Here is a 26375-nt window from a genome sequence, read left to right as displayed (position 1 = left end):
ACTTCGTCAGTTTTTTTGTTTATTACTTTACAAAATTGTGGATTGTTGGTTATGTTAGGTTAGTATAGCTACGTTAGAAATACTGTCAAATCATTTTAATGGTTGTTTAGGAATTTATAATTTAATTTGTAGCTATCGTGACCTAACAAACTGTTCACACAATCTCCCAATTTTTTTAAATGTAGCTATACAAACCTAATTAAGCTCTTATCTCCACAAAATGTGTTAAATAGAGGAAATTTTGTAGGACGAAATAAAAGTATTGCCCTTTTTTTTATTATTAAAGGAAGAGGGACTAGTCGAGATAATTACCCCTTCAACATCAATAATCAGTTCGTTTACGTATCCATAAATTCAAACTATGCCTTCAACCTTGAATCCTCCTCGTGTTAATATTTTGCGTCTACAGAAAAAAATTATCCCGACGTTGGCCGAAGGTAGATTTTTCGGGCTTGTTCGGGTCTGTGTAATACAGAAATGTACATCGTAGGCTTCCCCAAACAAACCTTGCCGATGGTCCCGCCATTGAGAAACAAAATAAATACGAAATCAGGCCGCGAACGTGGAGGCGTCGCGATTGGGTGCATGACTGGGCTATATGGGTCAGTGAGAGATGAGATTCCGTCCTCTTCGCCCAGGCGGTAACCTAGTTAGTTACCGACCCCTCAAATGATGCACGATTCGGTGCTCACGGATGAATCACGCTCTAATCAGCTGCTCTAATTGTCACCGCACGTGACACTTCGTGCATCATCAATAGAGATTGTATACAGAGGAAAATCCAGTGGTGACCTCAGTATTTGCGGGGCCCTGGGCTATTTACATTTATGGAGACCCTCCCCCGGAAAATTAAAAAAAAAAAACTCTATCAACATTATTAACCTAACCTGTAACTTAAATTTCGACGATGGTTTTGCTAATGTATTTTAGGATATGTTGAGATTCTTTCCGAATAAATTATCCTCGGGGTCAGTTTTATAAATGCTTACGATCGAATTTTCGGTATAGGTAATCACATAATTATACATGACAATAAAATCCCTGGAATGTTTTTCTAATATAAATCATGAACTGAAATAGGTATTGACCAGCACATTGAGTTTTAAGAGATAATTAAAAAAATGTAATTTTCTCTTTCCAATTAATGTACATATTTTCAACGGAACACAGACCAAAATACAATAAAAATAAATGCACCACCGTGGTGTCCCGATAGTTGCTTGTCTTGCCCGTACCTGCAGCCGTTCCTGCTGAATGTTTAATTCAGCCAATGAAGAAACACAAAACGTACTGCATTACAAAAAAATTGTTTCGCCTTAAAATGTAAACAATATCTACAAATCATCTTACAATACGAGTAAGAAGATAAAAGTCGAATGCATACTACATTTGCGCAAAACATTTTTTGTGATAGATCATAATTTGTAATCATCAAAATGGACAGTTGTAATTAGCGAGTGTTTCGTACAAAGATATTAGCCAAAACATTGTAGTTTCTTCCAAGGGCGTCGCCAGCCGATGGACTAGGGGGGGGGGGGGCATGTTGTGGGAAAAGTATGTATTTTTTTGCATTTGGCTACACTTTTTTGAATATCTAGGGCTCTGGGGAAGGGGGAGGGGGGCAACTGCTGGCTTCTATAATTGGTATAATGATTTTCAACAGGGCGCAGTTACATTCTGGCAAACAACCATGGAAAAGATAACCGAATATTCAAAACGTGGACTTTATTTTGTTTTATTATGCTTATTAATGTGCGCAGCTATTCAGAGAACGGTTTAACTATTGGAGGTACTGGGACAACACACAGCATGAAGTCGCGGGTAAGAATCCGAACCCAGTATTGCTGCGAACATTATTTTGTAGCGACACAGTTGCTTTCAATTAAGTGTACAAATTCACTAATAGACAGCTTTGATAATTATAAATGGAACGAAACAACCTATGCAGGGCACTGGGAAAACCGCTTGTATATGTACGTTTTTTTTTTAAATAGCTACATCTAGCAAGATGGTGGTTGGTGGATTTCGGGTCAGGAGGGGAGGTCAAATATCTCCCGTCTCCCCCCTTCTTTAGCTTACGACCCTGGCACAGGGTACAAGGAGCTTGGTTCTATTTATATAAACCAATTTCTTACGCACTTGGTGTACGTAACTAAAAAAAATCGGTTGGTTCCTTTGACACAAAACCCGTCCAAATATCTGTAATTTTACATGATAATTTCAGTTCCATTTACAATTTTTTTTTTTACTGTGTAGAGATGGAGATATCGAGGATTGGGCCACTAATTTTGTTTAAAAAATATATAGTACTCGGGATATGCCGGATTGTTTTTTTTTATTTGAACGTAAGGTTTTTGATTATATTCAGATCCGTAGACGATTATAGTGTTATTTTTAGATATTTTTGAATCCTTTCTGAAGCCATTAGCTCTAATTTTTATTCCATTTTTAATTGGTATTCCTTACTTTTCTAATATTTATATATAAGTTTAAGCTTAATATTGTTTTGTGGTTGTGCTTATTTAAATGTTTATAGAATTATGACTGCTGGATTGTCTTCTAACTACTAGGAGATCTTCGTTCTGTCGCTCAAAATATTTCTTATAAATCTTTATTATAACATTTTATGATTATTTTCTTCTTTATTAGCTGACATGAATCTTAGTCCTTTTCATTTTTTTTTTTGTTTGAGTCAGTAAAGCTACCATAAGTAGCACGACGGCGTTGTTATGAGACTGCTATTGTCCGTGTGTATAATCAACATGCAAACAGGTTCTGGATCTCTATTGTCACAACCTCCGTGGCCTTCGAGATATAAAAAATATATATATATTTCGCTTTCGTAACGTCCCTGCTACACTTTCGTTTTCACGTGTCCGCTGAACGCTAAACAGGGTAACATGCTGCCAACTTGCCGAGGCGAGAATGTGAAGGCTAACAGACCTGCTTTGCGCGCCAAGTACAAAAAAAAATTAAAAAATCAAAAGTACTTCACCTTGAATAAATTATTTATCACGTAAAGGTTTGCAATAGTCAGGAGTTCGAAGCCAGACAGCGATAAAAAAAGCCCGCGAATATCAATAATTACTCGAAAACAACACATATAGCACATAAAATTGTTAAGAGTAACGAGAGAAGAGCTATAATAAACGCGTTAATTTCAAAGCAGGTTGAGAGCTTAACTTAAATCTTAACAAACAAAATGATCCTTAGTTATAACCAGGATTATTATATTACTTAGCTGATGTTTAGATTTGGTTTTAATAAAACACGAACGCTTCGTTTGTGAACAGAGATTTTCAAAATCACACCCGGTGATGCGACTAGCGTTACACAAAAAAGAATAGTACCAAAATATTGATGGTTTAAAAAATTGTATGCCCAACTTGACTGTTTTACGAAACTTCTCAAACAAACGAAGCCATTTTACTCCCAAAGTTTTTAACAATGAAAAAACGCGCATTAAAGACAGCTACGCGGAAAAATGACTATGAAAAGAAACATAATGTATATTTTAAGAAGAAAAGCCGGCGGCACTCACCTGGTGTCAAAGATGTTGAGCAGTAGCTGCGACCGATGTGTCTTGCTATCGAGTCACTAATAGACTGGATGTAAGGACGCTTCAATAGCTCAACAGATCACCTTTCCTTTCTCCTTACCAGGAGCTCAGGCGTTCACCTCCCCTCTTTCGCTGCCCTCCCTCCAACACCCCTCCTCAGTCTAGACGGGGCTTTGGCGCGGAGTTTAAATTCGCGCTTCTCCCGTTTCACAGAGCCTTCCCCTCGAACTCCCTCCCACAGAACGTTCTGGGGGGAAATGGAGCAAAAATAATCGCCTCTCCTCCGTTTAAATCAAAACTGATGCCGGCTCAAAACATCTGTTCCTTCCAGTTTAAACAATCCTTTCTACAGAGTGAGTAAAGAGATACGTCAGCCCCATGTCTGCGAAAGTTCCTTACTCGATAGTATTTTCTGGGGATGGTGGGTAGGTAGTAGGTCTCTGTATACGTACCAATTTCAGCCAGTAAAGACAGAAAAAAAAAACAGCAAATAATATCGTGAAAAAACATACCAATAACTAATATATTCTGTCAAAATTAATTTTATAATATACACGCTCAAAAATATTTACTATTACGGCAATGCAAGGTGATATTTTCATTAATTTTTTATTACATGACCCAATTATATTCTCAAAGGTCTCTCTTTTCGGGAATTACCTATTTTAATTTTTACAACTCCCGCGCAACAATTGTTCCGTTTTTTTTTTTCGAAACGATTTCAATCAGAATTTTTAAGTTTTCTAGCAACAAAAACCTCTAAAGTATACACGTGCGTAAGACTATAGACATCTGCAAAAAAAAGTGTAACAGAGAAACTCTTTTGAATATACGTCCTTAATGTTGGTGATAATTTCAAGAAACTAAAATTAACCATTTGAAATTTAAAGATGCAAAATAAAAATTTACGGGTGTTCGGCAAACAACTATTTTCGCTCGAATAGAAAGCATACCTCTAAGTCATACCAGTTGGTGCATTATTTTCAGGTTGATAACATCGTGGGGACTAATTTAAGAGTTTCTTATTCCCTGATTATTTCTGCACACGTCACAAAGACGTTTGACCGAGCGAGGAAGAGAGAAGGTATGCTACAGTATGTCCATAAAAGAATGTCCCAGTTATACAATTTTATAGTATCAACTGTAAGCGTTGTGGAGGGTTATTAAAGGTCACAATTAAAAGAGTAACTCAAACATCAAACAGTTTTAGATAAACGCATGCGCGAATACTGCTCGTTCACCTGACATAACGCCATGATGTATATATTTTTTCCTTTGGAGCTTTATAAAAGATCAAGTCTATGTTCCACCGCTACCTAATGATTTGCCAGAGTTCAGACACAGAAATAAAGAGGCTATTGCTTCCATTACTCCGGACGTTTTAACCAAAGTGTGTGGTGTCGTATAACTAACGGTGCACATATTTAATTGCAAAAAAAAACTAGGTTAGGTTACCTTCAATTTGATGTATGATTTGTTGTAAATAGTCTAAATTAAACTTTTTTAATACACCATTGAACTGTAACTTTATTTTATGGACATCCTGTATTAATGTCGCACTCAGAAAGACCCGGGATAGAATCTCGACCCAGCATCCTGATTTGTTTGATGAACACCGAACCACATAAATATCTTACGTCCTGAAAAGTCATTACAATTTGGTTTTTTAAAAGTAATAGAGTTAAAGATAATGTAAACAGTTCAGTTCGATTTTTGAGATTAAAAAAAAAAGAGCTGATATAGACGTTCGGCGCGGACTGGAGTAGACAATATTTTGTGATATCTCTCCGTTTTCTGTAGGCCGTAGCTCTTCCGATATCCTGGGCGCAGTGCCTCCAAGCAGGAGAGATAGCGGACACGAGCCAAGCTGTGGGAAGGCGGACACACGCACAACCACTGAACAACAACTCTTAAGGCCCTGTCACACTGTCAAACATTTGTCTCTAATATATTTGACAGTGTAGGGTTTGGCGGGGAAGTACTGGGCGGAAACTGGTTTCCAATTTTCTCCATCAAATGTCCATTAAATAATGTCCCAGTTTCAATTAAATATTACCTCAGGGGGACGCACCACAACGCCGAAATACCACAACGCCGAACGTACAATAACGCCGAAAACCATAACACCGAAATGCCAAATTGACCACAACGCCGACAGCTAGAAAACTGCTGTGTACTACAACGCCGAATTACCACAACGCCGAATTACCACAACGCTGAATTACCACAACGCCGAATTACCACAAAGCCGAATTACCACAACGCCTAAATACATTAACCCCGAAAAATGTCATTGCAGGACTGCCACAAAGGTTAGGTTAGGTAAGGTTAGCACACAAATTCATTCAGTTGTTTTTCATTTTGCTCCTGTAGCCCCCCCTCCCCGCAGCAACATTTGTCGGCGTTACTGTATTTCGGCGTTGTGGTACACAGCAGTTTTATAGCTGTCGGCGTTGCGGTCAATTTGGCATTCGGCGTTGTGGTATTTCGGCGTGGTGGTAACGACTCTTACTTCAGTTACGCGCTCCAGGATCTCACACGTAGAATAAGTCAACTATAGGTACTTTGTATTTGTTGTCTGTTGGCAGCGAGACAAGTTGGGTAGCCGCCACGTCTGGCTGACGAAACTATGTCGGGCGTAGTGGCAGAACGCAGCGCGGTCGCCAACAACAATACATTAATGCAATCTTCACACCACGCTTTATATACAGAGTTGTTTATTTAATTTGTTTCATTGTGCAACTTCAAAAAGGAGAATCCTTCGCATACCAAAACCTTTTATTTCCTGAGGCGCTAATGTAATTTGTAGGGATTTCAATACTATTTTATGTTTGATGTGTAAACATTTTAGTTCTCGATATACGGCATTTGGTAGGAGTAATTTCGTGAATGGAACGGAAGTGCTGCCATCTGTGGCGGAGGGCGCGAACCAAAGTTCGCAAAGACAAAGGAAAATCTTATAGCATTAAATGTTTAATGAATTTTTTTTACAAGACGGCAGTATTTGAATAAAATTCCTTGTCGAAAATCAGGTCCAAAGTTAGAGTTTAGTATTTTTTTTTCCAAGTCTTTTTTCGCTTTTATTGGAGCAGTTTCATTATATAATTTAACCTTACGCTCTGCAAATTGAATGTTTCGACAGTCGACGTACCTGCTCCGGCAGTGAATTCTAGCGGTGGGTGTGGAAACTAGGTGTGATCCGCGTCAAGAAATGTAGTTGAAACAATTTTCGTATATTTATCAGGCTCGACATTATTTTTAAGAATTCTACGTTAAATTTTGTGTCCGAGTTTCGTATTATGTTTGTTTGTAACACAAGAAACCAAGAATTTGCTAGTTACCGAGGTTAGATGCTTAAAAATCACTGGTGAATACTGAAATACTCGATCACATATTTTTTTAAAAGATTTGAATATATTATTTATATATATAATTTATAATTTGTATAATTTATAATATATAATTTGAATATTATTAACCACATGTAGACTCACGTTTTGATAGCTTATTTAATTCCAAACAATGATTTTGGAAATTGTCTTTATGTAATCACGAAGACGATGTGATATTCGTTATTTCCCGCTAGATTCGCTGAGCATAGGAACGCTCTCTGAGTCTTGTGATCGGTCGCTGATTGGTCTAGCGAGCGTGCGAGAACGAAATTGAGTCTGATCGAGTCTGATTGGTAACTCCGCGCCACGGGAAACATCAGATTGGTTGGGTCACGCGATACGTCACAGAACCAGGTTTATCTACGCTGCAAACACTGCCGTTTGAGTTCTGTGTCGAGCAGCTGAGTGTGTTTCGTTGGCATGATAGTCTCACAACATTCTCAGGAGACGTTTTTTAAATATTGTTCATTATTGCGTTGCGTGCGTAATTTGAATTGTAAACTGAAAAAAAAATTCATTTAAATTACAGATGCTTATAATTTGTACATGAACATGAAAACAGCTGTACCACTAAAAAATAGTATTTGCAGTAATACTGGGTTCTGATTCCATTTATTCTTTGTGTTGTCCCAGTATCTCCAATAGTTACAGTTTCTATCAAACCGTTCCCTGAATAGCTTTCCATCATTTACTCCGTATATTAATAAACACAATAAAACAAAATAAAACAAAATTATTGAATAATCGGTTATCTTTTCCATGGTTTAAAAATTATGCTTGCATTATACACCAATTATAATATTAAAATATGTCACAATTTTCGTAAGAAATTCTCTGTAATTTCTCGAAAAACGTATGCCCAGTTTCAATGGTATATTATAGCAGTTTAACTAATTAACTAATTAAGACTATTTACAACAAATCTTACATCAAATGAAGGTAAACTAACCTAGTTTTTCTTACAAACGTCCAATATCTGCTCCTTTAGTTTTACGGCACACGTCAAATTCTTCCGATTCTTTGGTTAACAGGTCCGGAGTAGAGACCGGAAAAATTCGCGGACTCATTTCCTGATAGGCTAAAATTCAAACACGTGAACAATTCTGCTGGTTCTGCTATTGGCTCGCAGTTTAACTGGAACTCTCTGGGCCAATGAGAGACTATCGACCAAAGAAGCGTCGAATCACAAGCTACCCAGTGGAGATGCCTCACAATTTAGTACCCAAAGAACACGCGTGTTTACTTGAGAAATGCAGAGGATAATGGAGGCTATCCAGGTCATTGAATCCACGAATTTTTCCGGTCCCTAGTCCGGAGTACTGCAAGCAATAGCGTCTTCAATTCTGTTTCAACTCTGGCAAATCATTAGGTAGCTGCAAAACGTTGACACAATTATTTATGACCTCCCCCCCCTCCCCCCCCAAAAAAAAAATCGCATAGTTTTATGACAGGTAAACGTGGAGGCCAGCGAAAAATAGTTCTGTCGTCTCGACCATTACGACCAATCCAACGGTCAGGGACTACGACGTTCATCCACTCTCGTGCCAACGAAACGCTAGTTGAACTGAAATTACAGATTAATTCTTAGCAATTGCTCTATAAAGAAAATAAAAAATCTTAAGATAATTTTGAAAAAATGCAACCACAATGTAGAATACGCATTTGTAAGGACTGGATAGTATCCGAATACTTTTACTGTAAGCACCACCTGTTTAGAATTGTTCGTACTAATACGTACGTAGCCATTTTGAGCCGTGATACATACGAATATTCAGCAAACGTAAATTTAAACGTAAATTTAAAAATAAATTGGTTGTCTATGTAAAGTCGGTTTACGGACGATAGTTTAACGTGACGTCACAAAAAAAAAACATTTATGAATAATTGTATACTTTTTTTTAATTTTAAAATATTATTTACAGTTTTTGCAAATTTAATTTAAATAATTTTTTTAAATAAAATCACGAACAATTAGTTAAAAAGCCCGCCTTAAGCTGTTTGATATTATAGAAGATATTCTCGCAAGGTGGTTGGCCGGTTCTTGCACGCTCGGCTCAGGCGGAACGTGACAATGTTTTGTGCGTGCAGCCGGCGTTCATCGATTTATAAGACGTTATCACGTCGAAAATGCCAGGGATACCACCATGGCACACAGGACAACAATACACGAAAAAAAAAAATTATATATATATATAAACCCACAAAGATGGATGTTAGTGTTTCACATCGACGTGACTATAGCCGATCGACCGACGGGGAGACTCATCAATCACGACGCGACAAGCGCGCGTCGACGGAGGTGGGAGGCGCTCGGAATGCGCCCAATGGGAGGACGATATCCGTGGGACGATGACCTGCCTGCATCGGGTGTGTTCCGACGGGAAGCCTACAGTTCGCGATTTTTTTTTCCTAACCTAACTAAAACTAAGTGTATTTTACAGAGGTCCGGGTTAGGGAGGGACCTAGGTGCGTCTCAGGCCGAAGCCTATACGCCTAGTCATGCTGGGATTAGCCATGCAGGGAGAGGGTCGCATGCATCGTGTGCTAGGAGGGGATTGGCCAGCCATGGCAACGATTGGCGCCATGACTAACTCACCCTCACTCATAAATCTAGACTATAACTAGAGATAGGTTGGGCCCAGGTAAAACCTGCATAGACACAGGGAAAACCCTGGGCACATTCATGCGGGATGCAAATTGGCATGCATTACGTGTAGTAATTTACAGGAGACAGAGGATGGTCTGGATGAAGTGTTGGACAGATTAGAAAAGAGTCTACCATGCGGGGGTTGGGCACTTGGACTCGTGGTCCGCTTTGAATTTTATTTGTATACAGTTCACAGGGATGAGAGCCACGCCCGAACAGCTCCGAAGTTCTCCGAAGTTTGACGATCGCTCGTGGAAAAAAAAAATAGCCAGTCATGAGGACTGTCAACAGAAGTGAAAACTTAAAACTTTGTGTTTAAATGTGTAATATGACATCATCACTACGTCAAATGTACGTAAGAAAATGATTTTGGTACTAAAATATCAGTACGATGTCAGCATGATATCAATTATCCTTACATCATATTTTAGTCACACCAGATGTCAGTGGTATGTAAAAAATACGTAAAAATTCATTACCTAGCTATGACTTACCAGTGATATCAGACCTAGGTCACGTATTCACGTGCTCAAATTAACTTCACTTACTGCTACTACAGCATGTCGGTGATGAGAACTCACAAGATTTTACCCATCCAAAAAAGAGTCCAACATGCACATGATACAGTCGAGTATATACAATGTATTAGTGTATATATGCGTATACATGTACACAGGCCGCTGCGCGTCGCCAGTCTGGCGCAACACGTCACTAGCATGTCGGTGACGCGAAACCATAAGTTTTGCCCCTACCAAAAGTCGCTCAACGCGGCTAAAGAAGTTTTCACTAAAAAAAAACACTATTACCGTCATAGAGTATTTTAAATAACGCTAACCTAACCTAACGAGCCTTTCATTTTAGTTACGATTACCTTAACTACCGTCCCGAAAGAAAAGAAAAAACTATTATTTATTGCACTGACCGAAACTAACCTAACATTTTACTTCGGTGAACTTCGGAAATATTCGTGTTGTGGTTGTGGCTGTCCCTAAACAGTGACTAAACAGATATTCTGATCACCACAACGACAAACACAGATTGAACTCAGTAGGCTTCCTAAGGCACATCATGTGCACGGTATGCCATAGATATACCTCAATAACGGAAAAACAAAAAAGTAGTATATGCAGATACACAGAAAACAAGCATAAATCTGCCTTAGCAAAATTTATATGGATATTATATATTGTGTTATGTCTTATGTATGTATATATAAGCTGTTTCTGAATCACTAACATCACAAAAAAATTCCTCAAGACACATAAAATTAAAACTAAAAATATTCCTTTCCGTTTGGCCTACAAGCGCTGGTACATTTCGAAGTTCATAATTTTTTGGAACATTTTAAAAACTTCTGGAGCATTCTAGAATAATCCGAAAGGACTAATATAAATTTTTGCACATTCCATGCAGCCTGAATATTTCTAATATTTTATATTCAATGCATACAAAATTTCCGTAAATGTTTTAGAATACTCTTAAACGAAGACATTAGCCATGAAATTAGCACGACGTAGGTAAGGGTTGTTCGTACCAAAACTATATTCAGACAAATTTTTTAGATAATATTTATAATGTTTTAAATAACTCTGAACGGATTTGTTACTGTGTCTACCAAAGTATTTATTATTTATTTTACTTAACACCAATTTTTTCTACGCCTTAATATCACGGTTGGTGTTATAAAAACTATTCTTACTCTAAGGAGGCTAAAAAAAACTTCAAACGGATGCAATTTTTGTCATACTAAACAATTTACACTGATTTATCAGTTTTTTTTTTAGGAATACCTTCCCCTCCTATCTATTTTTTCCTATTTTTCTCAAAAAAATTATTATAGCGCGAATTTTCATCTCAGTCTGGAAGTAAATGGTGCAAAATAACTATAGTTTTCGTGTACATAAGAAAGTTATATAAACATATGAACGCTTTTGAGTTGACGATGATTTTAGGGTGAAGGGACTGAAAACGAAAAACTAGGTACAAAGTTTCGGAAAGTCGCACCAAGGTAACGACAGCAAGAGGTAGTTATTATACGAAATTTACCCACTCCTTTTTTTTAATCTTGCTAGTCCGATACAGTTAAATTATTATTACACGCATCCCAATTCGAACTGTCAATTTATTGCACATAATAAATCTCAAACTTGTGTTAGGACCTTTTAATAAACGCCTGATGCCTAGGCAACTTGTTCAATACCCTAGCTGCGGTAGCTGCCTAGGCAACAGGCTGTCTAGCAGTGCATCTGCACTCGACCTCGACGATAAAACTTTGAAATATGTAACTTCAAAAATGTTTGCCACTCCATTTTACGTTATTTATCTTCGTGAGTAGTTAACAAAATTAAAATGCACTTAAAAATTATATAACGTGTCTTTTTAACTCTCAATTTATTTAATTCGCTGTCAATTGAAATGGTTAAGTGGTAAAAAAAACTAAAATAATTCACCGTTATTGCGTACTTTCATTTAACTCTGGGAACTTCGCATGTGTTCGGGACTGATCGGGGTTCAATGAATCGTAGGCTTTCATGCTAATATCGCTCTTGCGTGATTCACTTTTAGGTCGATCAGTGGTTATCACTTTCATTAAAAAAGAGCACGTAATGGTCGCGTCGTTTCACTGGGTTCGCATTCTGGAAACATGGGTGTGTACTCACTTGTTTTCTTCGGTTTCCCGAAATAGCCCCAGGTAAATCTTGGAATGGTTTCTTACCATATATATGCAGTGCGTCCCACGCTTAGTTTGTCGGTGGTCGTCTCTCGAGAAGTGCGCAATTGCGCATCTCTCTCGCGGGCTGTTGGCTGGGAGTTCCCTGCGCCCTATTGGGTAACCGAAGGCTGGCAGTGCGTGTTGGTTTTGTGTGCGTGCTGGGGGCGGCCTAGCAGCGCCAACTGCTACCGACCGCGTCCCGCGGGTGGCGGATACGGGAGCCCAGCTCGAGAGTTGCAATCTCGCTGGGGTGGCTGCGAATAACCAATAGCAGTCCGCGGACCACTGGCCGGCCTGTGGAGTCGTTATTACGGCTGTCGGTGTGAAAGGTAGCCTGAATGCAGCTCGGCGCGTGGCAGGAAGCAGCTTCGTCGGCGAAGGCACCGCAGGGGAGCTCGATGTGCCTTAGTAGCGAAGTGTAGACGAACTGCGGGCTGGAACTTGCGGAGCTGTGAACTGCTGCGCGCGCAACAGAACTTAAATGCATCGGAACTCTGAAGGAAGACATCAGGAACCTTCAGCTGGGGCTGCTGTAGGTGTGGCAGCAGTAGCCTCGAGCGGCGCGACCTTCAACCGTCTCGGGGATTTTGGGTGGCGAGGTTGGTTCCCTCCCCCCACCCTGGCTTGAAAAGTACTGCTGTTAACCTGAAGAAGGAAGATGAAGATGGCGCAACGTCAGGCTGCCTTTCGCTCCGTGCGCCAGCAGTTCGAGCCGGTTTACTGGCTCGTCTGCCCACTTCTGTTTTAACTGTGGCTGCCTGGGCAGCTGTGGCTGGGATGACGAGTGAAGTCGCCCGCCCCTGGGGGCGCATGCGCCCCTGGTTAATAACAACCCAGGAGTTCCCAACTTTAAATACGGGCCGCAACGCCCAAGCACCCAACTCCAGCATGGTTATTTTTCAGCCCCTCCAACTCTTCTTACCTGGACCCTTCTTCCTCTTGTCCAGTAGTTACCTGCTTGCTTAATGCATGATAATTGATCCCCGCATGACCCGGCCCAGGGTTTTCCCTGTGTCTATGCAGGTTTTACCTGGGTCACATTAGCTAGCTTTTAAGCTAGGCGACCAATGGGGCGTCAGTCATGGCGCCAATTGCAGCCATGGCTGGCCAGTAAACCCCAATACGCACACGATTGCACGCGCCCTTGTCCTGCATGGTTCGAAACCCGCATGGTAGTGTATAGGCTTCGGCCTGAGACACACCTAGGTCCTCCCCTAACCTGGACCCTCCCCTAAACACTTAGAATTAACTTAGGCTAGGAAAAAAAAAATTAGTTTGCAGTACAGAGGAGACGGCGACCACTGTTGCCAGATTGATACTACCAACTTGATAACATAAAATAATCTTATTTTGTATACCATCGTTTATCATGATAAGTTTTAACATATTTTCTATTTTACCTTTTATGGTTTTTTTCTAAAACCATAAAATTATGTTTATTGATAGTATTTTTAGAGTTGTAATCATTCTGACAGAAAAAAATAGGTTTGTGTACTTAAGTATGCGCGTTTACAGTTATACTTTATTGGCATAATAAAAAAACCAACTTCAACTTTGCATACAAATAATTAATAGAAATAAATAACAAAAGGACGAAAGTGATATAAATTCTGTTGTAAAGTAAAAATTCAACCAAATTAAAAAATTATTTATTACTGAATACTTCATATTAATATAAACAAGTGTGTAAAATTAATTATTTAATTTAGTAAAACATTATTGATAATTTTTTTAAATAATAATGAAAATCAATAAATGTGCTAAATGTTTATTCTAATTTATTAAATAATAATGTAATAAATTATAAGTTATAACGAAAGAAAACTGTACACACGAGAACATAACCTCACTTCACATGAATACACTGCAAATGTTTTAGACACAATTTCTATCACTAATATTCACAATAAATAAATGTTTTTAATTACATGGACCAGTATGAAATATCAACCACTAAAGTATATTTAGCTTCTTTTTTTTTCATCCTGTGAAAATTTCGTTGTATGGTGCGCGCGCGTCACGCATAAATTCAAAAAATACACTCTCGTCATTTTTTTTTAATAAGTTGCCTAAAAGTATAACTTCAAACAACATGAACGGGTCATACATATAAACTGATCTTTAGTTTCTAAATCAAGATTGCCCCCAAGTGAGAGAGTGTATTCGCTATCTTCCGCTGACTGCCGACGTCTCGCAGTTATTTCCAGCGAGTAAAGAAGACTCGCCAAGCCCATGATGGCTTCCTTGGTCGGCTTCCTCTAGAGTCCGGAGTCGACCACCGCCCCCCCCCCCCCCTGCCCAAATCCCCCTCCTCCCCCCCCCCCATTATCATTCTCACCCCTCGGGCGTCAGCGTTCACGACTCTTGCGGCTTCGCGGGAGAAAACGTTTCTTTTAGAAAGACCCACAAACCACCGCGCGTCTCCTGCGCGGAGGTGCTGCGAGACGCTACACTGCTAAAAAACCGCTGTTTACAGACTAACCAGATATCTTCGTACATTTGTCGTTATATTAGTAAATTTGCGGATGCAAATTTTTACTTCAATTGAACATGAATCCAATCACACCAATAAACTTACAATAACTGGGTACGACTCATACAAACACATACATTTTTTTTCTTCCACGAGTGCGTTTACACTGTTTATACCGAAACCAGAATCCGAAAGTTGAAGTACGGCTTACATTATATGTACGAAGATCCAGTTATCTTAAATTACGAAAAAAAATTCTTCATATATTTCAGGTGCATTCTTCGTTGAAAGGGTTCGTGAATTTATTGTAATTTCTAACAGTGTAATGCTTGCTCTTCTTGTACGTGACGATTCGAAACGTTAAGAATTGCTCTTTGAGTGTTAAATATACTATAGTTTGTGTATAGATAAAAAAAAAATAGTATTGTATGTAACCCGGTGGATATAGCCAAATTTATTTCGAGGATTCATTTTACTCCAAACTAGACTCATACTTGCGTGCACATAATTTTAAGTCATTTTAGAAAGCTCATTGGTGAACAACAAGGTTACATCATTTGGCAGATTACTAGGGACCGGAAAAATTCGCGGGTTCAATGACCTGTAGGATGAACTCCATAGTTCTACTTACACTCGGTCAAATGTCACCCACTCATTGGCTGCTGTCTTGTGAGACGTCACAACGTAGCAGCATGTGATTCGATACAGCTTTGGTTGGGTGTTTCTCATTGGCCCAGAGTCATCCAGGTGAGTTGTGAGCCAATAACAGAGGCTGCATTAAGGTATAACTATTTGTATTTTAGCCTATCGCGAAATGAACTCGCGAATGTTTCCGGTCTCTACAGATTACACCTGACTGGGTAATCAAGTATAAGGGTTTAGAAAGCCTGCGAACATTATTAAGGGTTTAGATGTTGAATATGCCAAACCTGTACCCTAACCACATTCCTAGTGCACGATAGGACACGGCCAGACCCTTATTTTTAATGAAATGGATTTTGTTGTCATATCCGTTACTGAATGTTGCCCAAATTCCACGCCTGCGCAGAGCTCACTTTTTCTTTGGTTTCGTCCAGATAGCGGTCCTGCGTCTGGCACCATTGACACGTATATAGTCACTTTCGCGATCATCGGGGGACGTAAGCATTTATAAATTTCACCTGAATATTATTTATCAGGAAAGAATATAAAAATATACCAAAATAAATTACCAAAACCATTGTCGAATTACACGTTGCAGGTCGGGTTAAAAACGTTGTTTGAAAAAGTAGATTTTTAAAATTTTCCGGGAGAGGGACTCTATTAAACTAAATAACCTAGGACCCCGCTAGGTCTAGGACCACTGCTGCTTGCGTAGTTCATAAACCCGGCCTTACGGCTTCTGAAGCTAGGGTCAGTTTTGTCTCTGATGGTCTCGCACTCGCTGGCCTTGAACAACAACCAGCTTGGAGGAAGTGCGTATGCTGGGTGTTCCGAAGCATAGATTAGTGCTAACACACAGACCGACCCCCGAAGCCTTCTCTGTCTCGACCACGGGGGTGACAGTAGATAGGACGAACTGAATCCTTAAAAATTGGATCATACCATGTTTCACCAACATCGGGAAAAATAGATTACAAGTTTTGATCTCTTTAGTTTATTACATGTCCAGTTTTTATTAATTTGTGTTAATCTAAGTTGCTGTTACAGTACTAGAAATTACTTCTTTTCTAATTATAAATAGTTTCTTGTGATGCCATTTTTATAATTTTGTTGGGTTTAATTCTCTGTTCTGTGGTCGAGCTTCGAACTATCATACGGCCATCTTTTATATTGTCTCGTGGAAATAATGGGATTTGAAAGTAAAAGCGTATATTTTTAAAATGTCACTTAAAACTAGATTCTGCGTGGCATATTGCCGAAAACGAAAATTAGAGCACGTTGGCATGTTGTTGCCAACTATCACGCGCTAAACATTCCTCAGGTTGTATTTGGCTGTAATTTTTTCGTTGTCAAGTTGCAAAGAAATGGTATGATCGCAAGGGTTTTGTTTACAAATTTAGCGAACGATCATTACTATGGGAGTGGCGCCTCTCCCTTTACTTACTCTATGGTCTCGATAGCTGTCACTTTCGGGGCTGTCAGTGAAGAGGCGAATACTGCACTCGATTGGCTCACGCGACCTGTGACGTCAGTTGCTGATGGCACGGTCGCGTGGAGCGGATCTGTCTGACCAGAGTTGGCGAACTTGAACTTCCGTGGTCAGCCGAGACTGCCAGCACCATCAGCATCTGACGTCTGGAACCATATTCGCCAATGAGAAGCATTATGAAAAATAATACAAAAATAATTGTTTACTTACAAAAGTTTTTAATTTGAGATTTTTTTTTTCGTTTGATGTTGGGTACATTTTGTTGTATTTGTATTTGCTTCACGTTAGTTGCTTTGGAACCGAAAACGAAAAACGTACCCGTAAAAAAAAAAGTGTGTTGGCATGAAAATAACAGATTAAGTACAAATGTATTAATTTTTATATATATATCGAAATGCCCATTAATATTTACTTTGCCTAAAACTCTCGGGAAAAGACCAAGATAAATATATATAGCGATTAACCGTGCTGCCATCATTGTATTAGCACGTGAACCAGATGCATCCCACAGTTTCTACAGAAAGTCCATCAGACAGCAAGGTCGTACAGCACGGCAGGACAGGTCAGACGGGCGTGATTGCGTGATTGTCTGATTGTGACAGGCCTTGGAATCTTGAAAATGCAAGACGCCAGAACAGAACGTATTATACACCAATAGAACTGTCTGAATGGTGTTTCATGGCGTACGCGGTCGGCACTTTTTTCGAGGTTAAAAAAAAATCGTGTTTGATGTTTCGCAGATACAAGATTTAAATATTTTCTATGTCATATTACAACTTCACATTTGATAATCTTGTCTAATTGAGTAACATTTGTAAACAAATGGAAATGTCTTTTGTTAACAAAATTGAGTTTGGACAACTCTGCGAATCCGGATCCAGTGTTGGCTCCATGCACAGGATACATGGATCTGTCTACGTGATCGTTAGTCTATGGTTCGAAGTTGAGAAGCACAGGAGGCTGTGTTCCTTATCGTCTCTTCACGCGCGAGGTTTTGAAAACGCGTTCGTAAAGATTGACATGTACTGCAAGACCACTTTATTTCTCATCCGAAATCGTTATGCCAAACATGGTCGTAAAAGAAAGCCACGTCCATATTCATTTTCGAAGGGAAAATAAGTCATTTTAAAAGACCAAACGTGACAACTTTTTTATATATGGACGTGAACAGTTTCTGAAATGTTGTTATCTTTAAAAGATTTGTGCAATGGGAGTGCATGACTTGATGTAAGTTTTTGGACATACGCCATTGCTAAGCAATGGCGTATGTCCAAAAACTTACATCAAGTTCTGAAATGTTGTCTGTACTCAAGACACCTTTAGTGAATTTTGAACTTATTTTGTTTTGTTTTGTTTTTCTGAACCTCTGTCTACTGTTTGGTGGCCTACACGTAAGTGACAGCTTTGGCAAATCATTGTAACTGTTTTCAACGTTAAAGAGATTGTTCAATTCCGCGAAATACGTAATGTCTGACGTAAAAGGTACACGCTGCGCTTACCACGAAGAGCTAAGGTGTTCATTCCATAGGTAAGTATTTTTTGTATGGGAATCCCGCAACTTAATGAAACAGCATTGGTAAATAAACACATCACACTTTCCTTTATTTTCACGAACAGTGGCTGAAACAGCTTTTTTTTTTTTCAGGGGAAGGGGAGGGGAGAAGAGGAAGGATGTGAAAAAGAAAATTGGTTAATGTACTGTGTTTGCGCGTTGGAAGTTATGCTTCTTGACGTGATAAAGAAAAAACTAACTTTAATTCAACATGCAAATAATTAATAGAAATAGACTAATAAAAGGACTGCAGTGATATTGTAAATACGGCGGTTACGTATAAATTCAATCAAATTAAATTTTTGAATTAATACTCAGTATATTTAATTAATACAGACACATGTATAAAATTAATTATTTAATTTTGTAAAATAATCTTGATAAAATTAAATTATTAGTAAAAATAAATATGCTAAATGTTTAATCAAGTTGAATAATTTTAATTATGTATTAAATATAAATTAATAATTTTTAATTTGTAATGCAAAACAATTATACATACGGGAACATAACCTCACTTACGTAAATACAATTGAAAACGTTTGTAAACACGTTTTCCATTACTAATATCCACAAAAAATAAATGTATTTAATTGTATGGACCAGTATTCAATACCAATCGCTGAAGTAAAAGATTTAAAGGCACATATGTAATTTTTATTTATATTAAGTTTTTTTTTCATTGTGTGAAAATTTCGTTGTATGGTGTGCGCGCATCGTAAAAATCACACTCATATTTTTTTTTGACGTGACAACGTCTAATAAATCGATGAACGCCGGCTGCACGCACGAGAAAGTGTCCCATTACGCACATTGTCCGTTACGCTGTGTCCCGTTGCGCTCATTGTACGCTTGCGCCGCATCTATCTCTCTTCCACTCGACTGTTTATAAAGTGAAGTGAAAAGTTAATGTGGTTTTCATTGCTTATTACAACAACAATTTCGGCAATAAAGGTTAATTATTCTTGCATTTTAAAAATCTGATTTCTAGTATAATTTCAAGTGTTTATTCTTTTATTATTAAAATAAAAATGATTCAATTTTATTCATAAAAGTATGCAATCATTTCATCAATGTTTTGTTATGACGTTGTCACGTTAAACTATCGTCCGTAAACGGGCTTTATAGACAATCAATTTTTTTTCATGACCCGCCTAAAAAAATATAACTACAAAAATGAAAACCTAACTGTGTTATCGACACTCACACACTGACATGTGGGCCCGTAGAAGTTTCCGTATGTGACGTGGCTTCCCGCACAGTTGAGACAGCGGGTGTTGTAACAGCTCACCTTGCATCACCCGTAATAAAATACTGCCTTCACTTATGCAAAAATTTGTTTATAACCTCACGGCGGGTTGGGTGAGTGGGGGGGGGGGGGATGTATCGGCCCTATCCCCCCCTCCCCCTGCACCCGCCACCGGCAACGAATTGCAAACGGGCCAAACGGGCATTTGCCCAGAGCGCCAGTTTTTGAGGGGCGGGAGAATTCGAGGTCCAAAAAAAATAGGACAAAACAAAATTAAGATCATTAACATACGGTAATGATTTGATTTAAAAAAAAATGTCAAATCCTACAATCCCCGTAGCTTGACGTAAGAGAAAAACATAACGTGTTGCAGGTTGATCAAAATATATTTTTTTTTTTTTTAAGTGAGGGGGACAATATACAGTATATACTATAACTGACGTTTTATTAAGGTAGTTTATAACAGTAGTATAAAACTGCAACAACTTTTTTATTAAATCTAATCAAGAAAAAAAATAACAAAATCAACAAACAGCAAATGTCTTGAAAAAAACCTTAGTATTTGATCATTTGGATAAGCACTAATGTGCTGTTTTAAAACTGATAGTAAATAATCTTGAATGCGTGCAATCTTATGAAGTTTGGCGAGAACTGTAAAAGAAGGGGGGGGGGGTGGCTAAAGGTTATCTGCTCAAAGCGCTAGCTGTCTGAATCACTGACGGGGCACACGCCGTACAAGAAAGAGAAGTTAAGACGGGGTCAGCCCATGACCTACCGCAAGAAAAAATTCCAAGCGTTTGCATGCGATTGATTACGGGAAACCATTTATTATTCATCTTTCTTGAATTCGCGATGAAAGTACAAAATTTTCGCCTGCGGAGGAGAGCAGACAACGAAAAGCCTGTACGCAAATTCACACTGTAAATTTATTTTTGTGAATGGAACAGTAATATTAATGTAAACTTATTGTTAGAGACCGGAAAAATTTGCGGATTCAATTCGTGACATGTTACAATTCAAATAATTATTCCTTAGTGCTCTTCTGCCATTGGTTCACTGTTAATCTGGAGTAATGAGGGCCATAAAAAGACCCTCACTAGTAGAAGTGTCGAATCACAGGCTACCCAATCGAGACGACTGACAAGAGTACAGCCAATGAACAGTTTGCATTTGCACGAGTGTGTAGAGGATAGTGGAGTCTATCTTGGGGGTCATTGAACCCGCGAATTTTTCCGGTCTCTACTTATCGTAAATTTGTATATTTACATGTAAACAACTGTATCACTACAAGACGGTGTTCGCAGTAATACTGGGTTCAGATTCTCACCCGGGCATTTATGCCTCGTGTTGTCCCAGTACCTTCAATAGTTTAAAGTTATTTGCATTCCAGACCTCGTGTTCACGCACGAACGACCCCGGAAAAACGGCCACGAACTTCTGCAAGGACATTTGATCAAGTTAATTTCACCATTTTAAAATATTCGTTTGAAAATAAATTTTTTTCCGAAATTCCGTACGATATCCGTATCTCAAATATCACAATTGAGATTTTGTTTATTTTAAAATTTTCATTTGTTTACTGGCCAGCAGAGTAAGTGAAGGCAGGCTGGTACTATAAAAATACGAACTTAAAATGAAAAAAAAAAACACGCACACGCACAAAAAAAATGTGTGAGGCTGACGAAGACATCCAGAGATCCAGCCACAGACACAAAATGGCAGCAAATTTGTGGTGTAGAATAAATTATCTTATATTCAAACTGTTTTCATTGCTCACGCGCTGACATCTTTTAACGTAGGGGCAGGCATTTTTCGCGGAAAAGGTCTGAACACTTATTAGGCTGCAACAAGGTATACCCGCACCTGTGGTTTCTTCCTTGTGATTGGCGGCCGTCTAGCGAGAGAAGACGTTGCCCTATTTGACCGAGCCACTCAGGACGCGTCAACTTCCGCACTGAATCACTGTGATTGGTGTTGTTACAATCGATATGTAGGTACCTGTGAGAAACTCACCCAATCACGAAACACGCAGACGGTGCTAAAGTGCTTTAACTTTCATCTAGTCTCGAAATCTTTTTGCGAAATCTTCATGCCCCTACTTATTAGTAGAGACCTGAAAAACTCGCTGATTCAATGACCTCTAGGATAGCCTCCATTATCCTCTGCATTTCCCAAGCAAACACGCGTGTTCATTGGGTGCTAACTTGTGAGGCGTCTCCACTGGGTAGCTTGTGATTCGAGGCTTCTTTGGTCAATAGTCTGTCATTTGCCCGGAGAGATCCAGTTAAACTGCGAGCCAATAGCAGAACCAGCAGAATTGTTTACATGTTTGAATTTTAGCCTATCACGAAATGAATCCGCGAATTTTTCCGGTCTCTACTTATAAGCAGAAAACCATAGTGATATTGTTCGCCTAATGTGGAAATGCCACATAAATGAATACACGCGCCGTGCGATCACGGGGAGGCAAATGGAGCGGGAAAGTGACCGAAAGGGAGCAGAAGGCCGCCTATCTTGCGCGCAGCTCGCTTCTATAATCGCTCGATTAGCATCTTGGACGCGCGCCACGACCTTCTGTCTGCAGCTGACCTGAAATCAGCTCAGCCAGCAGCAGGCTAGCCCTCGTCCATCAGGTGCGAACATCTGCATATACGCGCGCCGGTAGACATCTTCAAAATGCACAGTCTCAAAAAAAAAAAAAAGAGATTCGTAAACAAATAGTTGTTACACCAACATTTGAAAATACGATTTATTTAACTGCCGTTAGCATTTTAAGTTGTTTTTTTCAACGCAGTCCAGAATGAATTTGCTTACCTAAATTTGTATGACACATTCGAGGGCCATCTAGAAAGTAAAGACAGTTTAGTTATACAAAATTTAATATAGATATGGTTTTAATCTGTTACATACTGGAAGCTTCCTTCACTTCTCTACATAATCACCTCCTACATTTAAACATTTGTCGTTTCTGTCCACGAACTTCAGAATTCCCATGTCATACTTTTCTGCCGCCAGTTCATTAAGCCACCAGGTGTTTGTTCACTGCGTTATTCAACTATTAATCACTTTCACAAAAAAATCCACCAAAAGACCACCTTTACAATCCCAAAAAAAGATAGTTTCCCATGACCTTTCGTTGTGAGAGAGACTGTCTGAATTTTCTCTGATTTTTTTTTTTTTTTTTTGGGTGATGAGGGATGCTGTTATTCAAGTGAATGGCGCTTGCTCTCTGGGGTGATGTGACACACCCATGTCTCATCGCCAATCACAATCTAGGTTGATGCGAAAATGCGCGAGCGGTCTTTTGTTTGAATACAGTGAACACCTGGCGGCAGAAGATAATTATGTGGTAATTCTGAAGCTCGTGGACAGAAACGACAAATGTTAAAATGTAGGAGGTGATTATGTAGAGAAGTGAATGACGCTTCCGGTATGTAACATGATTTTTTTTTTCTCTCAGTAAATATTGTTTTTTTTCATTTTGTATAGCTAAACAGGCTTTTATTTTTCGGATGACCCTCGTATAATTCGTTGACACCAGGGACGCAACAACTAAATTTCCAAAAGGGTGGGGGGGGCAATATTCCTATTTATAAAGAATCATCGATCCCCCCTATTGAAGCGGGGGGTCCGGGGGTCCTCCCCCGGGAAAATTTGTATTTCAAGGTGGAAAATGGTGCTATTTAAGCAGTTTTATTATCTAAAAATTGATTACACAGCACTTTCTTTGCCCCCGTTTGCCCCCACTTCAAGGTTTCGGAGGGGGGGGGGGCAAAATACCCTTGCCCCCCCCCCCTGTTGTTGCGCCCCTGGTTGACTCATACAGGTAGAATATTTTGTATGTGTAGATACCGGAAAAATTCGCGGATTCATTTCGTGATAGGCTAAAATTCAAACATGTGAACAATTCTGCTGGTTCTGCTATTGGCTCGCAGTTTAACTGGATCTCTCTGCGCAAATGACAGACTATTGACCAAAGAAGCCTCGAATCACAAGCTACCCAGTGGAGACGCCTCACAAGTTAGCACCCAATGAACACGCGTGTTTGCTTGAGAAATGCAGAGGCTAATGGAGGCTATCCTAGAGGTCATTGAATCCGCGAATTTTTTAAGTCTATATGTATGTGTGATTGTGGTGGTACACAAGGTAAACTATTTCTCGTAAGTACTTGGACCACCATGACTATACTCGGCGGACCTCTAGCCACGCGAGTCCCAGCTCTACTGCACTATCACGCGCCCCGCCTGCCCGGACAGAGCTTCACGAGAAACAACACTCGCACTTTGATAACCGAGTGGGTTATGTGCTTACGAAAAACATTTTTTTAATACGCTGAGGATGGATGAGTATTTCCGTTTCTTTGTTTCATTTTTTAAAAAAAAATTGGTTGTCTCTAAAGTCGGTTTACAGTCGATATTATAACGTGACAACGTCATAACAAAACATTGATGAAATGATTTCATAGTTTTATGAATAAAATTGAATCATTTTTATTGAATTATCACTATTTTGTATGGATACAAAGAAGGAGTGAAATTAAATCTACAATTTAATTGATAAATTTACTTTTATTTGCACTCATTAATTCAAATATGTTTATTACTTTAACGAAGAGATTATTTTAACTATAGCTTGTATACATGTTTGTTATTTAAATTCTTCCAATCTGTGTTATTCTGTTAAGGATAGGACGATGATAGGAAAAGTAGGAAACGAATGGGAGTGTTTCAAGTTTAACGTGCCTCGAAAAAGAAAATCGATGGTTGTTACAATCGAGTGGAAGAGAGATAAATGCAGCGCAAGCGTACAATGAGCGTAACGGGACATAGCGTAACGGCACAATGTGCGTTACGGGACACTTTTTTGTGCGTGCAGCCGGCGTTCATATATTTATTAGACGTTGTCACGTCAAAAAAAAAAAACTACATCATCAGAAGATTGAAAATGGCTAAAACGCGTGTTTTCAGAATAATTTTTTTAGGCATGAAACATCCGGTAAGTTACCGATTCTTTAAAGCACCGAAGGCATTTGCATTAGGGTTGCTGTCATAACTCAGAAACACACAAGATAGAAATTTCTAAGTTGTGGTTTTCTAAGTTATGGCGATTCTAAGTTTTGTGGTTGGGTGTTGTGTATTTCTAAGTCATGACAGTTCTAAGTACTGATTTTATAAGTTTTGATAGTTATACGTTTTACGTTTCTAAGCTATATGTGGTTCGGCGTTGTGTGTTTCTGAGTTACGTGTTTCTAAGTTATGTCAGTTATAAGTTGCGTGTTTCTAAGTTATGTGTGAATATACACCTTTATCTTCATCACAGTTGCCCCGTGCGCGACGAGAAGACTGCGCGCCGGTCCAGAGAAGAGACTGCGCTGGAACCTACCACCCCGCCTCACCGACGCAGACAGTTACGCCCCTGACTAGGCACGGGCATGACGTGTCCACGTGTCAGCCGTCACGTCCGCCGACCACCTGTCAGCGGGGAAGAGAAGCTTCTCGACGATGCGTGTTGACGTCATGGCCGCACGCAGAGGAGGGGTGTAAGGGCCACGACTCGATGTATCCTATAGAGACCGGAAAAATTCGCGGATTCATTTCGTGATAGGCTGAAATTAAAACATGTGAACAATTCTGCTGGTTCTGCTATTGGCTCGCAGGTTAACTGGAGCTCTCTGGGCAAATGACAGACTTTTGACCAAAGAAGCCTCGAATCACAAGCTACCCAGTGGAGACGCCTCACAAGTTAGCACCCAATGAACACGCGTGTTTGCTTGAGAAATATAGAGGATAATGGAGGCTATCCTAAAGGTCATTGAACCCGCGAATTTTTTAGGCATGCCCACCCCCCCAAACACTATGACTCACCCCCCCTAACCTAATGATGCCCCCCCCCCCGCAATTTTTTATGCCATTTTCTCAACGATTTACTCAATTATTTTAAAATATTATACTTTTTTAGTATTATATTTTATCACATTTTGCATTAATTAAAAATGATTTTCTAATAATAATTTTGTTCATATATCAGGCAATATTTCCATCCTGAACCGACAGATGCCAAACTGCTTTTGTTGAGGAAAGTGCGGGGTTGCCAATTTGATTTACAAGATCGCTTTCAATTATCAAAGCACCAGAAACGTATTTTCACATTAGAAGCTATAATTATGTAAATAATATATACATTTTTCTCGTTTTTTAACCACCCCCCCCCCCCTGAAATTTTAATCACGCAGTCTGCGTCGTTACCCCCCCCTTGTGGGCACCCCTGTTTTAGGTCTCTATCCAAGTCAACGCCAATGGCGATTCTATGGGAGGGGCGTTGGGGACGATAACCCCTCCCAGAACTAAAAAATAAATAAAATATTAGAGATAACTAAAGATAGTCTACTACTATAGTCTGCACCTGACCTTTGAAGACGGGTAAATGTTTTTGTGAAATATTGTAATGTGAGTATTTTTTTTTTTTTTTTTTAATGTTTAACATCTTAGCTCCCGGTTCACGGCATTTGGCGGGAGTAATTTTGTGAATGCGACGGAAGTCAAGGAACGGAAATGCGTAACCGCGGTGCTGCCATCTGTGGAGGATGGCGCGAACCTAAACTTCACAAAAAAAGTCAAAGGGAAACTTTATAGTCATTGCCTGCGTATTGGCGGACCATC

General features: G+C 39.2%; 1 protein-coding gene across 17 annotated transcripts in view; it reads right to left on the bottom strand.

Annotated features, from left to right (window-relative positions):
• The window catches only part of LOC134528633 (tropomyosin), a 117603-nt gene extending 113896 nt beyond the window's left edge, over positions 1–3707 (bottom strand). For 12 of the 17 annotated variants that reach the window (XM_063362414.1, XM_063362405.1, XM_063362412.1 and 9 more), the window contains exon 1: positions 3542–3671. The gene's annotated coding sequence lies outside the window, so the exon portion shown is untranslated. Of the gene's footprint in view, positions 1–3541 lie in introns of all 17 variants that reach the window. The other 5 variants (XM_063362413.1, XM_063362409.1, XM_063362406.1 and 2 more) reach the window with 2 other exon arrangements.
• Between the last annotated feature and the right edge of the window lie 22668 nt (positions 3708–26375).

This window comes from Bacillus rossius, chromosome 1 (genome assembly GCF_032445375.1).
Source record: "Bacillus rossius redtenbacheri isolate Brsri chromosome 1, Brsri_v3, whole genome shotgun sequence".
NCBI classification, from domain to species: Eukaryota; Metazoa; Arthropoda; class Insecta; order Phasmatodea; family Bacillidae; genus Bacillus; species Bacillus rossius.
The sequence above is the reverse complement of the archived record's forward strand: the minus strand, read 5'-3'. Positions and strand labels throughout refer to the sequence as shown.